The following is a 14,205-nucleotide window of genomic DNA, read 5'->3' on the forward strand; positions in this document are numbered from 1 at the left end:
GCCATTCTCTCCATGTAAAGTTGTACATTCCTTTGGGCAGGCTCTAAAGTACACAAGCTAAGAAGTTGTTATTGCCTTTGCTAATTCCAAAATTTCATAGGTTTAGTTTCCTTTCCCATAGAAAAATCTAAAACATTTCATGGTTTGTTTGTTTTTTTAAGTAATTGACATGTTTTTATTTATTTATTTATTTATTTATTTTTGGCTGTGTTGGGTCTTCATTTCTGTGAGAGGGCTTTCTCTAGTTGCGGCAAGCGGGGGCCACTCTTCATCGTGGTGCGCGGGCCTCTCACCATCGCGGCCTCTCTTGTTGTGGAGCACAGGCTCTAGACACGCAGGCTCAACAGTTGTGGCTCACGGGCCTAGTTGCTCTGCGGCATGTGGGATCTTCCCAGACCAGGGCTCGAACCCGTGTCCCCTGCATTAGCAGGCAGATTCTCAACCACTGCGCCACCAGGGAAGCCCAACATTTCATGGTTTTTTGATGCAGTCCTCCTAACAGGCCCTCCTAATTTTTTTTTTTTTTTTTTTATGGCTGTATTGGGTCTTCGTTTCTGTGCAAGGGCTTTCTCTAGTTGTGGCAAGCGGGGGCCACTCTTCATCGCGGTGCGCGGGCCTCTCACCATTGCGGCCTCTCTTGTTACGGAGCACAGGCTCCAGACGCGCAGGCTCAGTAGTTGTGGCTCACGGGCCTAGTTGCTCCGCGACATGTGGGATCTTCCCAGACCAGGGCTCGAACCCGTGTCCCCTGCATTGGCAGGCAGATTCTCAACCACTGTGCCACCAGGGAAGCCCCCAAGTCCTCCTAATTTTTAAGCACAGAGAAAAAGTCTAGAGTAAAGAATTCTGGGATGTAGGCCTCACTCTGCTTACCATTAACTTCTTCCAATGGGGAATTAAAGCAGGTCATTTAACTTTCCCAAAACATCAAGCTTCTCTTCTGAAAAATGGGTTGAATTAGATGAGTTCTAAAGGTTATTCTGTTCTGTAATGCTCACTGATATATAACTATTAAAGGAATATAGCAGAGTTTGTGATTTGGGACCACAACATTTTCAATATGCATATGACTATAAACCCTCATGTCTGTATCACCACTATTTACAATTTTTTTTTAAAGTTTGTCATCTCTTCTACTGCACACAAATATAAATGTACTTTTACACTTTGAAATTATTCAAGAATTTTTAATGCACTCTACAAATGTTTAAAGGTTCTCCTTTAGACAACAGGACAATTATATGAGGTGTTATTTGATGTTGACAACAAAATGTGGATGTGCCCATCCACTTTCAGAACTACCCACTGACTGATCTGCTGAAAATTCCAAATGCTGGCTGCCAACTCTGTATATACCATTCAAGTTTTAGTGAATTTTCTAACTAATGAGATTTATCAAGCCATCAAAATTTAGCTTCTGTGACAGATAGGTTTTCAGAAAATGCCATACTACAATGACATTCTCCTCTCAACACACACCAAGACCCCAGAAATGTCAACCGCCCTTCTGGACTCAATTTCCTCACACATTTACACTAATGACTGAGGTGGAACTTATTACAGTTGAATTTAGTGACATCTCTACATTGTCTAAAGACAATGTCTATTGTCTTTAGACAATGACTTGTCTAAAGACAAGTCATTTTAAAACTCCAATTACATGGAAAGCTGAAATACAACTAAGCAAAACACTGCCTGTTAGTATTTCTTAGGAAATGACTTACCAAAGAGATAGAAATGCCTCCTCATTCATAGTCATTGCAAAGTAGATGTTTCTATGTAGATTGAAATTTTCCCTACTGCTTTTCACTATTAATATGCTTATAATTAATATACTTAACAATTTTTTTCTTTAGGGACCTGATGTTTCTTTTTAAAAACAGTGCCTGTCAAACCACAAATCATGGATCAGTCTGAAATAAGGAAAACTGTGCTGCATTTCTCTGTAGCTAACCTCCAAATCTCTTGCCCATCCCCGGCAAAAATTAACATGGTTACGTTCTCACAGTCCTATAGGAGCCGTTTCAGACGGGGATCCTGCGGCAGAAAGACGTGGGAAAGAAGATCTGGGTTCGGCTCTGCACGCTTCCTCTCCAAGCTGAGTGTCCTAAGAGGGCAAGTCTCACCTGAAGGGCAGAGTTTTTCAATGTACAATCAAAGAGCCACCAGCCACACCTGGTGGGCCTGAATAACTGCACCCTAGACCTCCAGAATCATCTCAGGGTGACTTTCAGAAACCTGCATTTTAACAGGCTCCCAAAGTGATATTTATGCAAATTCAAGGTTGAGAACTCCCATCACTGGCTTCATTCTCTCCATCTATAAGTGAAGGTAACAAGACTTGACCATTATCTCTAAATTCTCTTCTGGATCCTCTTCACAGTCTGTCATATTAAGACTCAGCAATGCCATCATTTTACCAACATTCTCATACGGCTTTACCCTGGGCCCAGTGTGGCCACTTTCTTCTATACAGTCTACATGGCTACTTTGTTCTACATATATTCTGTGTGGCTACTGTTTATATCTATTCTATGTAGCTACTTTGCTCTACATATATTCTATTTCATGGCTACTTTGTTTATATATATTCTATGTGGCTTTGTTTATATATATATTCTATGTGGCTTTATTTATATATATATTCTATGTGGCTACTTTGTTCAACATATATTCTACCTAGCTACTTTGTTCTATATTCTACATGGCTACTCTGTTTACCTACAGTCTACACGGCTATTTTGTTCTACATCTATTCTACACGGCTACTCTGTTTATATATATTCTACATGGCTACTTTGTGCTACATATATTCTATGCCTGCCCTGCTCTCCCTTCACCACCTCCAATACAGCACTGATCTTCCTTCAGTTTCTTCCCCAGGCATTCTTCTATTTCAACACTGAATTCCCCTCCATCCAGTTCCAGAGGCCTTGAAATCCATACTGTCCACAGCCCCCAAGATCACAGGTAGCTACCTCCTAGCAATGTCTCATTACACATTCTGGATTTACCAAGACCCTACAAGTTCACCAGCACCGCCCTCCTTACTAGTGTTGGGCGATGGTTATCTGTCATCTAGTAAGGCTCAAATGCCAGTGAGCTAATAGCATATTGTAAATATACTACTTTTAAATTTTTATAAATTTTTCTTCTGCTTTCTTATATCCTACTGCTGCACAGAATCATTGAGTTTTGTAACTGAAAGGATCCCTAAAAGTCATTTAGTCCAATATGACTCCCCTGACCACCAAAGTTCAAATCAAGAAATGGAAACCCAGAGAGAATGTCACGTTTTATTCAAGATCACAGCTATTTTTGGCAAAACTACCCAAAATGCAGAGCTCTTAAATCTACCCAAAACCCAGAACTCCAATTTTGTTTTCTTTTGTTTCTTTCCAAAACAGTATCCTGACTACTTGGATTATTACCTCTGACTGGACAAATACCAAGAACAATCCAATCAAACACATACAAACATCTTTCAAATAGTTAACTCCTTGTTGCCTATCAGAATGGAAAAACGTGAAGGCACTGATAAAAGTCATATGTGTCCCCAAACACCACAAACAGCAAACCTTATGGAATGAGCACTTTTATATAGTTAATAAGGAATCCAACTGGGGGCAGGGGGAGGAAGCAGACACATATACAACCATTGTGTGGGCAATGCAGCCATTCAGAAGATGAACCCCAAGAATGGTGAGGACAGAGCGTTACATTTCAAGAAAAAATGAGGGGTTAGGAGAAGATCAGGGAGAGCTTCAGAAGGATGACATTTAAGATGAGTCTAGCAGGCTGAGGAAACCAGTGCTCTCCAGTTATAATAATAAAATTCTGATTTTTTTAAAAGTGACCTGCTAGCAGGGGTTGGTGTATACATAATGAATGGATCCAGTCCATGGTATTTCTCATTTTCTTTTACATCTTACGTAAAATGAAGTTATGTGCCCACATGATATGCAGTGCACTTCCCAATGAGAAGTCCAACAGACAGTTGTGAAGGGAGAGTTATTACAGATGACTGTTTCATAGAATGATTAGGATCTTCCAGAGGGAAAGTTCAAAATGGACCCGTTCAATGGGTAAATATTCTGGTTTCTGATTTGGCTAACATTCATCAAGGCTTCATGTTTTCATACGGTAGGTACTGATCCCACAAGTTTCAAATGCCACCAGCACACAGGATAACTTAATTCATTTCAGTGTATTCCGGATGTGTTCTTCCTTGGTTTCTGTTCATATGTATAAATGCTCTCTTATGAAAGTATGATAAAATCCATTTTAATCCAGCCTCATGGTTATCCAGAGTGGTAAGGGTAAATGTGACTGTTATTCTATCAACCAAGCCCAGGCATGAGGCCTAAAGAGGAAGGTTAATAAGAATTTGATGCCTCAGCTGCCAGAAGACATTGGCACTCATTAGAGAATAATTTTATTTTCTCCCTGAAGAATCTAAGGCCCTCAAATGCTTAGCCAAGTTGCCAAATGAGTAAAAGGTATATTCCAGACCAGAGTCTAGATTAGTACACAGTATAATGATATTGCTACTACTCCACACTTCAGATGGAGAAACCTTTATTTTTTAGCACCTTATTATTGATAAAGAGTCAAATATTTGGCAAAGGGTCACTCAACTTCATAATCACGAAACAATTTCAAACACGTAGAAATTTAAAAACAATTTCCATGAGCACTTCCTGCATTCTATCGACCACCATTTAAGAACAGCCACTAAGGAAGGCACCATGCTGGCCCTGGAAGAGGTACAAAAATACACAAAGCACTCCCTGTGTGATGGAGAAATTGCCCACAACTAAATATCCCACGATGAATGCCACAACTGATACAGACCACATAGGACAAAGTGCCTGGAAGCACAAGAAAGAGTGCTTCACACTCAGAGGAAAGGCTTCGCTGAGTCTCAATAAAAAATGATGAACAGTTGACCAAACAGGGAAGAACCATCAGAGGGAAGGACAGAGAGAACAGGGCAAAGCAATGGAAAAGGAATGGAGTATGACCTCTACTTTGCCAGCCCAACTCCCAGCGCCATCCTGCTCACCATCCTTACTTTACATAATTTGACACAGCCAGCTCCGATCCACAGGGAGGGAGGAACTAACACTTCCTGAACTCTCATCCTGGCCGGTAGGGTTCTAAGCACGTTATGTTAATTAGTTCATTAATTTCTCAATTCTCCAAACAATCTTCTATGAGGAAAGCACTGCTGTCACTCTGCTTTTAGATGTAAATCCTGAGGCACAGAACACTCTTTACAAGACAAAAAGCTATTTTGAATTTTTAAAATGATAACAGGGACTTCCCTGGTGGCGCAGTGGTTAAGAATCCGCCTGCCAATGCAGGGGACACAGGTCGAGCCCTGGTCCAGGAAGATCCCACATGCCGCGGAGCAACTAAGCCCACGAGCCGCAACTACTGAGAGCCCGCGTGCCACAACTACTGAAGCCCGCGCACCTAGAGCCCGTGCTCCTCAACAAGAGAAGCCACCGCAAGGAGAAGCCTGCCCCCGCTCGACGCAACCAGAGAAAGCCCGCATGCAGCAACAAACACCCAATGTAGTCAAAAATAAATAATAAAATTTTTTAAAAATGATAACAAAATACTGCACAAAAATTCATCACTATATTTTAAAGGTACTTTAAAGGATTTGGGGAATCCTTAACTTTTACCAGTTTGAGAAGATTTCCAAGCTTATTTTCTATATGTCATTTCCCAAACTACTGATGACGAAATTCTAGTTTTCCATCCGATTCCCAATGCAAAGGAATCACTTAGTAATGGGAACTCTTAAAGAACCATGTCCAAGAGACACATTCAGAAATCTAACCGTGAATTTAAAAGAAACATTGTAATCCAACACCATGAAAACACAATGAAAGCTGCAGTCCAGAGTCTGTTACTCAATCTGCAAACCTCCTAAATGGAAACGAAGCAGACCCATTTCCAGCTGGATGGAATGCCTGGAGAGGAGTGCGCTGGATCCCAGGCCAGATGGAATCCAAGATAGGAAATACATTACACGCTCCTGGCAGGGAAACTTCTTGAGCACCAGCCTATGTCTCCTGACCTCAGTCTGTGGGAGGGCTTCAGATGGGGCACTTTTTGTTCTTTCTTAGAATTCTGAACTAACTCATAAAAGCTTTCAAATTCTACATTGTTTTTTTATTAAAATCCTCAATTCATTTACGATTAGAGACATGCTAACAGTTGAGACAGAATGGGAGAGAGGAAGGAACACGCAGTCAGACAGACCTGGGTGAATCTCAGCTGTGCAACTTCCTGTGTGAACTTGGGTGAGGGGCCCCCGCAGGTCCCCAGCCTTCTCCTTCTGCATTGCTGAGGTCTGTGAACATCCTTAACTGGATCTACTGCCCCTCGTCCACCACACTCTTCCTCGCCAAGTCCATCCCACCTCCTTCAGATCTCAGGACTCCGTCCTCTTGTGTTTTCCCACTGCCCAGTCCAGCTGCCTTTGACCATCCGCACGATTACAACTGACCATCTTTCTGCCGGTCTTGTTTTCTTAAATCCACTCACCACACTCTAAAGAGGGACTGGTCGAAAATGCAAATCGTTCCTCTGCCTAAAGCCAAAGTGACTTGCTTTTATGTCACTTGTCTTTCTTCTCCACTTGAAGAAAGTCCTCTTACTCGAGTCCAGAGACTCAAGATACTTAATACACTTTAGGGGTCACCAAATACCTGTTCCATGTGGAGGGACAGTTGTTTAGGCTTCGGTTTCCTCCTCATTCCACGAGAGCCTTGCTGCTCTACTCAGAGGAATAAATGGGGTGATGCATACAGAAAGCCAACACAGTGCCTGGGGGGCACTTCCCACCACACTGTCTAACTCTTGTTACCCTTCAGTGTTCTAAAGTTTGCAAAGTGCTTTCACACATGTGAGCTCATTCAATCCTTCTAACAACTCTGCGACTCAGGAGGTTACAGGAAGAAATTCAGGCTGGTGGTGTTCAAGGCTTGCAGAATCAAGGCTAGTCTGTGGACAAACCTACTGATTCCATATCCTGAGTTTTTCTACTGATGCCTCTCTGTCAGGAGTTCTGGCTTCTTTTACAGAAAACATTTCTTTTTTTTTTTTTTTAATAAATTTATTTATTTTATTTATTTATTTTTGTCTGCATTGGGTCTTCGTTGCAGTGAGTGGGCTTCTCATTGTGGTGTATTCTCTTGTTGCAGAGCACGGTCTCTAGGCATGTGGGCTTCAGTACTTGTGTCATGCGGGCTCAACAGTTGTGGCTCGCAGGCTCAGTAGTTGTGGCTCATGGGCTCTAGAGCACAGGCTCAGTAATTGCGGCACACGGGCTCAGTTGCTCCGCGGCATGTGGGATCTTCCCGGACCAGGGATCGAACCCATGTCCCCTGCATTGGCAGGCGGATTCTCAACCACTGCGCCACCAGGGAAGCACAGAAAACATTTCTTACCCAACTCTTCCATCAAGTTTATCTAACACTTTTATTGCATTTAAGGAATACAAACACATAGGCCAAATTCCACTATAATGGACTCCAAGGACTTTGGTTTGTGCTATATCAAATAATTACTTTAAGTAAGTAAGCTTTCAACTGGCTCATTCGTTCATTCCTTCATTCAGCAAATATTTATCACCTGCCTACTTCACACAAGGCATTGTGTTTGGTGCTGGGACTCTTCCGTTTCCCTGAGATATAATTAGTCTATACCTTCAAGATTTCCCAACTGAAGCCAACAATGGAACATATAGAAGCTTGAATACATAGAAGCACTTGAATAAATACAGCAATGAACTAAGAGCCAGGGAATCTGAGTGCTCATCTTGGCTGAGCTCCTACCTAAGCTCTGTGACCTTGGACAGGTCCCTGGTACTACCTTTCCTTACCTATAAAATGGGAAAATTGGTCCATATCATCTTTAAAGTTATTCTATGCTATGAATTCTAGAGAGTCCAGGATTCCGTACAATTGTCAAGTTCTTTTGACGTTTAATGGTATACGATTTTATACCACCATTTTATAAATTTTGGTGAGATGATCCACATACAGACTTTAGCTGGACAAATATCTCTAGATTGCCCACAAATTGTTAGAAGTTCGAAACTATATACAAGTTTGGAGCATTTTTCAGAACCTTACAGCCAACTGAGCTTGCAAACTGCCTCCACATAAAAACTGCATTTTCTGTAATGTGTAAACTGCAATCTTAAATGCCGATCTCATTTGAAGAACCTAAATAAATTAGATTCAACGTCTTCTTTCCCGACATTCTTTTTTTAATTCTGTGATGTGTCACTTGAGGATGACTGGTGCTTGTGTACAGAATGGTACTTCAACCAATGTAGTAACACATGTTCATGTGAGCAAAGCTCTTTATGGCCTTACTTTTAAGAGTCTTATACCCTTGTCTCTCACATCAAATCATGATTAGATGCATAAACCTTAGAGCCTTGAAAGGCAGTCAGCTGAGGAGGCCCACCACGTGCCGGCACACATCTCGGATGCCCACCTGTGAACTTACATCCCCAGATTCTTCCCTGTAATCAAGGAGAAGACACCTCTTACGTCTGGCTGTTCAAGAGTCACTTGAACAGCCAGACATAAAAGCAAACCAAAGCACAGGCCTATATCCTGACTTAGGCGAGGAATCTGCCCCTAAACTCCGGGCTTCTTTCTAGACGTCTGTAGAGACGGTGCTTTCTTTTCTCTCATTCAAGGAATCTTAACTGAGCTCCTGCTCCGTCAGTCTCTGTGATGGGTGCTGAGTTGGGTAAATTAGAAAAGGCGGCCCCTTCCAGCGGAGAGGAGGGCACCAGGGGCTTGGTGAGTGGAGTGTAAGTTGGATTTCAGCCTCCACTTGCCCACTGGACAGGATGACCCTGTGCAGTGAACAACTCACAGTTTTACAAGGTGGCATGGCCAGGGGTGTTTAAAAAATCACGTTCTAGTAGAGACGATGACTACTAGAGAAGAAAGAACTCAACTGCCGAGAGATAATGAGGAAGGAGAGCTTGCTAGAGAATGTATCTGACTGACACGTGAAGGACGTGTGGGTAATCAACAGATGGGCAAGTGGAGCTAGAACAGTATAAACAGAATGATGCTCATTCATTCCAGACAGGGGTCTGGAAATGACAACTTGGAAGGAGTCTGATGAGGCTGTGTGTGTGTGTGTGTGTGTGTGTGTCTGTGTGTGTGTGTGTGTGTATGTGTGTGTAAGGGGGAGGGGGGAGGCGAGACCTGGGGAAGAGTCAGGAGAGGAGGCTGGAAAGGCAGGCAGTGGCCAGGTGATGAAGCATTTTATATGGCAAATTAAGGTGTCGAAACCGGATTCGGAGATCATTAGGGGCTCGTTTTGCCGCTGTAAATAATAAACTCTTCTTCGATTATACCTTGCCCTGTTTTTTCACATTTACCAATCACAAGGTAATTAGGGGCTCTGATTCCCTAAAGCAACAAGTCTTACCCTGTAAGCTGAGCAGGTAAAATCCAATGGAAAAGAAGTCTGCTTTCAGCACAGCACCAATCTTGATACTACATTTTTAGAACATAAAAACCTTAAAGAATACCAGAAAAGGTTTTTAAGTGTGTACGTACACACGTTCTATTGGTTATGCTCAAATGATAAGACCAGAAATTGACACTTTTTATTGAGCTTAGGCCTGAAATATTTATAGCATATGGTCTGCACCTGTAAGAAACTTGGAAGACTTTAAAAACTTTTATTAGAGACCCTCCAGCCTAAATCTACTGGAGAGGGACTGGAGATTACCAGGTGCCTTCCGTTAAAATAATTATGTCAGCGGCATTTGAGGGACGCGAGGTAGAACGGGTGAATACGCATGAGAAGAGAACCCCAAGACCTTGGCCACATAGTGAATAAAGGTCTTATCGCGACGCAAGGCTGCCTAGATTACAACTGTCACCAGGCGGTCTCTCACAGGGTCCCCGCAGAGGCGACGCGAAGGGAATTATCGTCAGGACCAAGCAGCCTCCCCTCCCCCCAATTAAGTAAAGTTACCCTATTTTGCTATTTTAAAAAGTATTAAGACGCGTGGAAGCTCATCATGTTAAGTTTCACCGTTTCTTAAAGAGAAACGACGCCGTGCAATCGTACCCCCCCACCCACCCACCCCGTACCTTTACGCCGGCTGCCGGCCGTCAATTGTTGGAAGAATGGCCTCTTTTCTTTCTAAACTGTTTTTGGTAAATATGATCCGTTTGCGACACGACGTGTCGGCTTTCCCAGAAACTTGGCACCTGGGCCCCTCGGAGCAGAGCCAGGCGGGGGCAGCGGCGAGACTCCTGCCCTTCCCGCCCGGTGGCCCCGGGCTTGGGGGACCCCTGGGCTCGGCGACCTGAGCCGCGGGCGCAGGATCCGCTCCCCCAGGACCTTCCAGGGCGCTGGGCCACCGCACCCACGAGACCGGGCTCGGGGCGCGGAAGCCCGAACGCGGGGGTCGGGCGGCCCAGGGGCACCGCGAGGGCCGGTGATCTGGAAAGCGTTTCCTCCGCCCGGCCAGGCTGCGCGGGGGTCCGGGACGCGCCAGGGAGCTGCCACCCGGCGCCGGGCTGTGCCGGCTCGGCGACCGCAGCCGCAACCCTCGGCTCACCGCCCGGGGCAGGCGCCGGAGGGCGCGGCGAACAAAGCCGAGGAGGTGGGCCGCCCGCCCCGAGCCGGGGTCCGGCCTCGGCCCCCGCCTGCCCCCTTACCTGGGTGGAGCGCCCGGCACCCGCCCGGGCCCCGGCCGGCGACACGGCCGTTCCCGCGGGGTCCCGGGGGCACGCGGGGCGGCGCCGGCCGACTTGGAGAAGTTGCCAGGGTCACTCCGTCCCCCGCGGGCGCTGAGCCTCCGGCCGCCGCCGCTACCCCTCGCCTCGCGCGCAGCGCCTGTGGCGGCGAGAGCGGCCGCACCTTCCTCCCCGGCCGCTGGGCCCGCCTCCTCCCCGCCCCCGCCGCCCAGCCCAGCCCAGCCCAGCCCACCCCCGCCATCCCCCATCCTCCCATCCCCCCCCAGCAGTCCCCCCCGCCCCCCCGGCCCCGCGCCGGCCCGCGCCCATCCCCCGCGGCGCCCACCGCGCCAGGCCCCCGACCCCGCAGCCGGCTCCCGGGGCGGCCCGCGCTCCCGCCCGCGTCCCCCGCCGTAGCCTCCTGCGCTTTCTTTCCAGGACTTCCCAACTAACCGACACCGAGAACTCCACGAGCTTCGAGTAAGCGCCTGCCATGAGCTCGGCGCTCTGCCTGCCATCGTGGATGCGGTGCGTAAGGTCCAGTTCCTTCCCCGAAGAGCTGAGAGTGGGAAGACGCTTGCTCGGGTACCACTAAGGACAGAAGCAGGCGGAATCTGAAGCCTCGTGCAGGCAGGAGAGACTGCTCGCCTCCTAACCTTCCTGAGAAGAGAGGAGCCGGAGGGTCCAGGAGAATTCGGACTTCCCAGGTGGAAGCTGCAGGGTTTATTGGAGAAACCTGGGGAATCCGGAGGGCCCGGATGATGGGGAGGGGGAGGGCGCTTGGGAGAAGCGGGAGTGAAGGCTGTGTTCCCACCATCTCGGTGCCTGCCTTTACAAAGGCTCTCCCGTAGAGAGGAGCGGGAAGGGGGAAGAGTTCGTGTGCTAGTGTGGGTCCCGCAAGGAGCAGGCGCCAAGACAGGACTAGATACGGAAGAATTTTCTTAGGGGAAATGGCTGTGGGATTAAACGCCAAGGGATTCCAGAGGGCCAGGTTTCGCGCGAGTCTGATCCCAGTGAAGGAGAGAGGGAAGCAACACCCCAGCCTCCCTGCAGCCTCAGGAAGATCATGCGTGAGTCCTACACCCAAAGTTACCCATCACAGGGGGCCCAATTCTCCTTGGTACCCACCTACCTGAGCATCCGTGTCTCTACCAGTCCTTAGCTGGGAGCAGCCAGATGGGAAGTGTGGCCTTGGACACAAACCCAGAGGTGAATTTCAGAGCACAACAGCCAGGGCCCTTCCTCAGTTAAACTCCCAGAAAGCTGGAAATGGTTGGAGATCTTCCAGGAAGATTCCCACAGCTGGCGATTCCGCAGTCTACAAGACACATGGAATCAACTTTCCCACACACACCTACAATTTTTAAATGAAGCCTCAAGGGTTTGCTGTGTTCAGACATACCTGGCTCTCCACTTTCTACTGCCACAGGCTCTGTCCACACTGACCCCTCTCCACTACATAGGCTCTCCCTGGTCCTCTCTCCACTCGGGCACACGTGGCGGTGCCTCGGGGAATGCCTCCCACTCCAGTCACCCTCCAGTTCCCAATTCAAGCGTCACCTCCTCTAAGGAGCTTTTCCCCCTTAGCAAAGAGCTACCACCCTAGGATCTTCTTTATATGTTTTTCACCCTTGCTTCTTATATCATGTTTTTTCATGCTGTTTCACAATGTTATTTTTTTGTTTTCGTTTTTTCTGATTATACAAGTAACATGTTCATTGCACAAACTTGGGACATATAATCCAAATGTCTCCAATTCCCCCAGTCTTCAAGGGACACCTTCCCTTGATAGATAAGTAATCAGAGTCTGAGCCCCATTCCATGTGTATCAGTCTGGATCCAATCAGAAGAGAGAAACCACACAGCAATTAAGCAGTAAAAGTTTAATAGAAAGAATTATTAACTATGACAGGATTTGGAGCAATGAGGGATTGACTGGTTAGAAGTAAAGAGAATGCAAAAGAAAACAGGAACAGCAGATACAAAGATTTTTAAAGCAGCCACTACCCCTGGGGCCGAGATAGAGCACCCAAGAATAAGCCTTCCCCTACCCCAGGCTGAGACCCAGACCTTGTTGGGGAGAGCACAGCTGTGGTTCACTAAGTGCCAGGGAAGTCACTGTGGTATCACGCCAGTGGAACTTGCTGGAAATCTACCCTCTAGGGTGTGGGGAAAGTTGTACAGAGGGAGATGTCTCATGGAAGCAGTTCGCTGCAAAACCACCCAGAAGGAGAGGTGCCAGAAGCAGCCGGTGGCCCCTCGGTGCTGCCCTGCACTGCAGGATCCTGGCGCTGGAGAAACCCCTCAAAGTGCAGGAGCCAGCCAAGCAAGGCAGCTGGCAGGCAGGGTTCTGCCCTCCTGCAAGTTCTGCCCCACACCCTGTACTGACAAAGCTAATGACGAGGCAGCTGGCAAGGGAAATTAACATAAAAGGCCCAGATCCCTTTTTACAGAGACGGCAAAAAGGATGAATTTGGAGCTGACAGGCAATGAGTCAGTGGCGGGGCAACCTCAGAAAGTCCAGGCGTTGTCCAGCTTCCCCTCCCCAAATATGCCTGCACGGTCTCTCCAAATCTCGCCCTGCTGGCCCTTCTTCCCTCCACTGGCCTTTTCGTTGCTGATTCCTGCTCCCCCTGCTGCAAGTTGCCTCTTAGCATTTTCTCCCCCAGTTTTGCCCTAAGGGGGAGGCGTGGCCTCTTCCTTGCCTCGCTTCTCACCGCACGGCTGTGACCAAGTTGTGAGGTCACAGTTCACATCAGATTGAACAGACGTCCTGGGGAAACGGAAGGGAATTACAGAAGGGGAAAAGAAAAAAGCGAAAACCAGATAATGGTCCCAAAGAGGCGAAACCATCCAGAGGCTCCCTCTCCTTAGTCCAAGCCCCATACAGGGCGCCAGTGTGCACCCCCGACCGGCGTCCAGGCCGCAATGCCATCAGGGCCTAGCGAGGGAGAGAAAAAGTGTCTCCACACCCTCAGTCTTAGTGCCACTCCAGTAAATAAAAATAACCTGCAGAGATGAAGCTCTGTCTGCAGTCAAGACGAACATTCGCATGATTAGGAAGTGAAATTAGCCCCCAACACCGAAGCTCGTTCGGTTATTAATCCATTTACGGAGCCTTTACTCAGCACCTGGCACCGTACCGGGCAGTAGGGATATAAGCTGTGTCATCGTTACAATCTGAGGGAGACAGATAGTAAACAAATCATTTTACAAATAGTTCTGTTTGTGTCTCTGCTAAAGATGCAGAGCATATAATGAGAGTTAACCTAGCTCTAAGGGATTAGAGGGGGCCCAGCTGAGCTCTGAAGGATGATTGAGTTGGATCGATCATTCCAAGTAAAGGGAATGGTGACTTTGAAGCTCTGAGGTGCGACAGAGCTGGGCCCACTGCAAAGGAAGGGAGTAAGGACAGAGCAGCCAGAGATGAGGCCAAAGAAGCAAAGAAGAGCCAGTCACG

General features: G+C 47.1%; 1 protein-coding gene across 2 annotated transcripts in view; it reads right to left on the reverse strand.

Annotated features, from left to right (window-relative positions):
* Nucleotides 1-10,932, reverse strand: part of TIAM2 (TIAM Rac1 associated GEF 2) — a 232,914-nt gene extending 221,982 nt beyond the window's left edge. For both annotated transcript variants that reach the window (XM_057528047.1, XM_057528048.1), the window contains exon 1: nucleotides 10,728-10,932. The gene's annotated coding sequence lies outside the window, so the exon portion shown is untranslated. The remainder of the gene's footprint in view (nucleotides 1-10,727) is intronic.
* Nucleotides 10,933-14,205: the final 3,273 nt, after the last annotated feature.

Source organism: Balaenoptera acutorostrata, chromosome 14 (genome assembly GCF_949987535.1).
Source record: "Balaenoptera acutorostrata chromosome 14, mBalAcu1.1, whole genome shotgun sequence".
NCBI lineage: Eukaryota > Metazoa > Chordata > Mammalia > Artiodactyla > Balaenopteridae > Balaenoptera > Balaenoptera acutorostrata.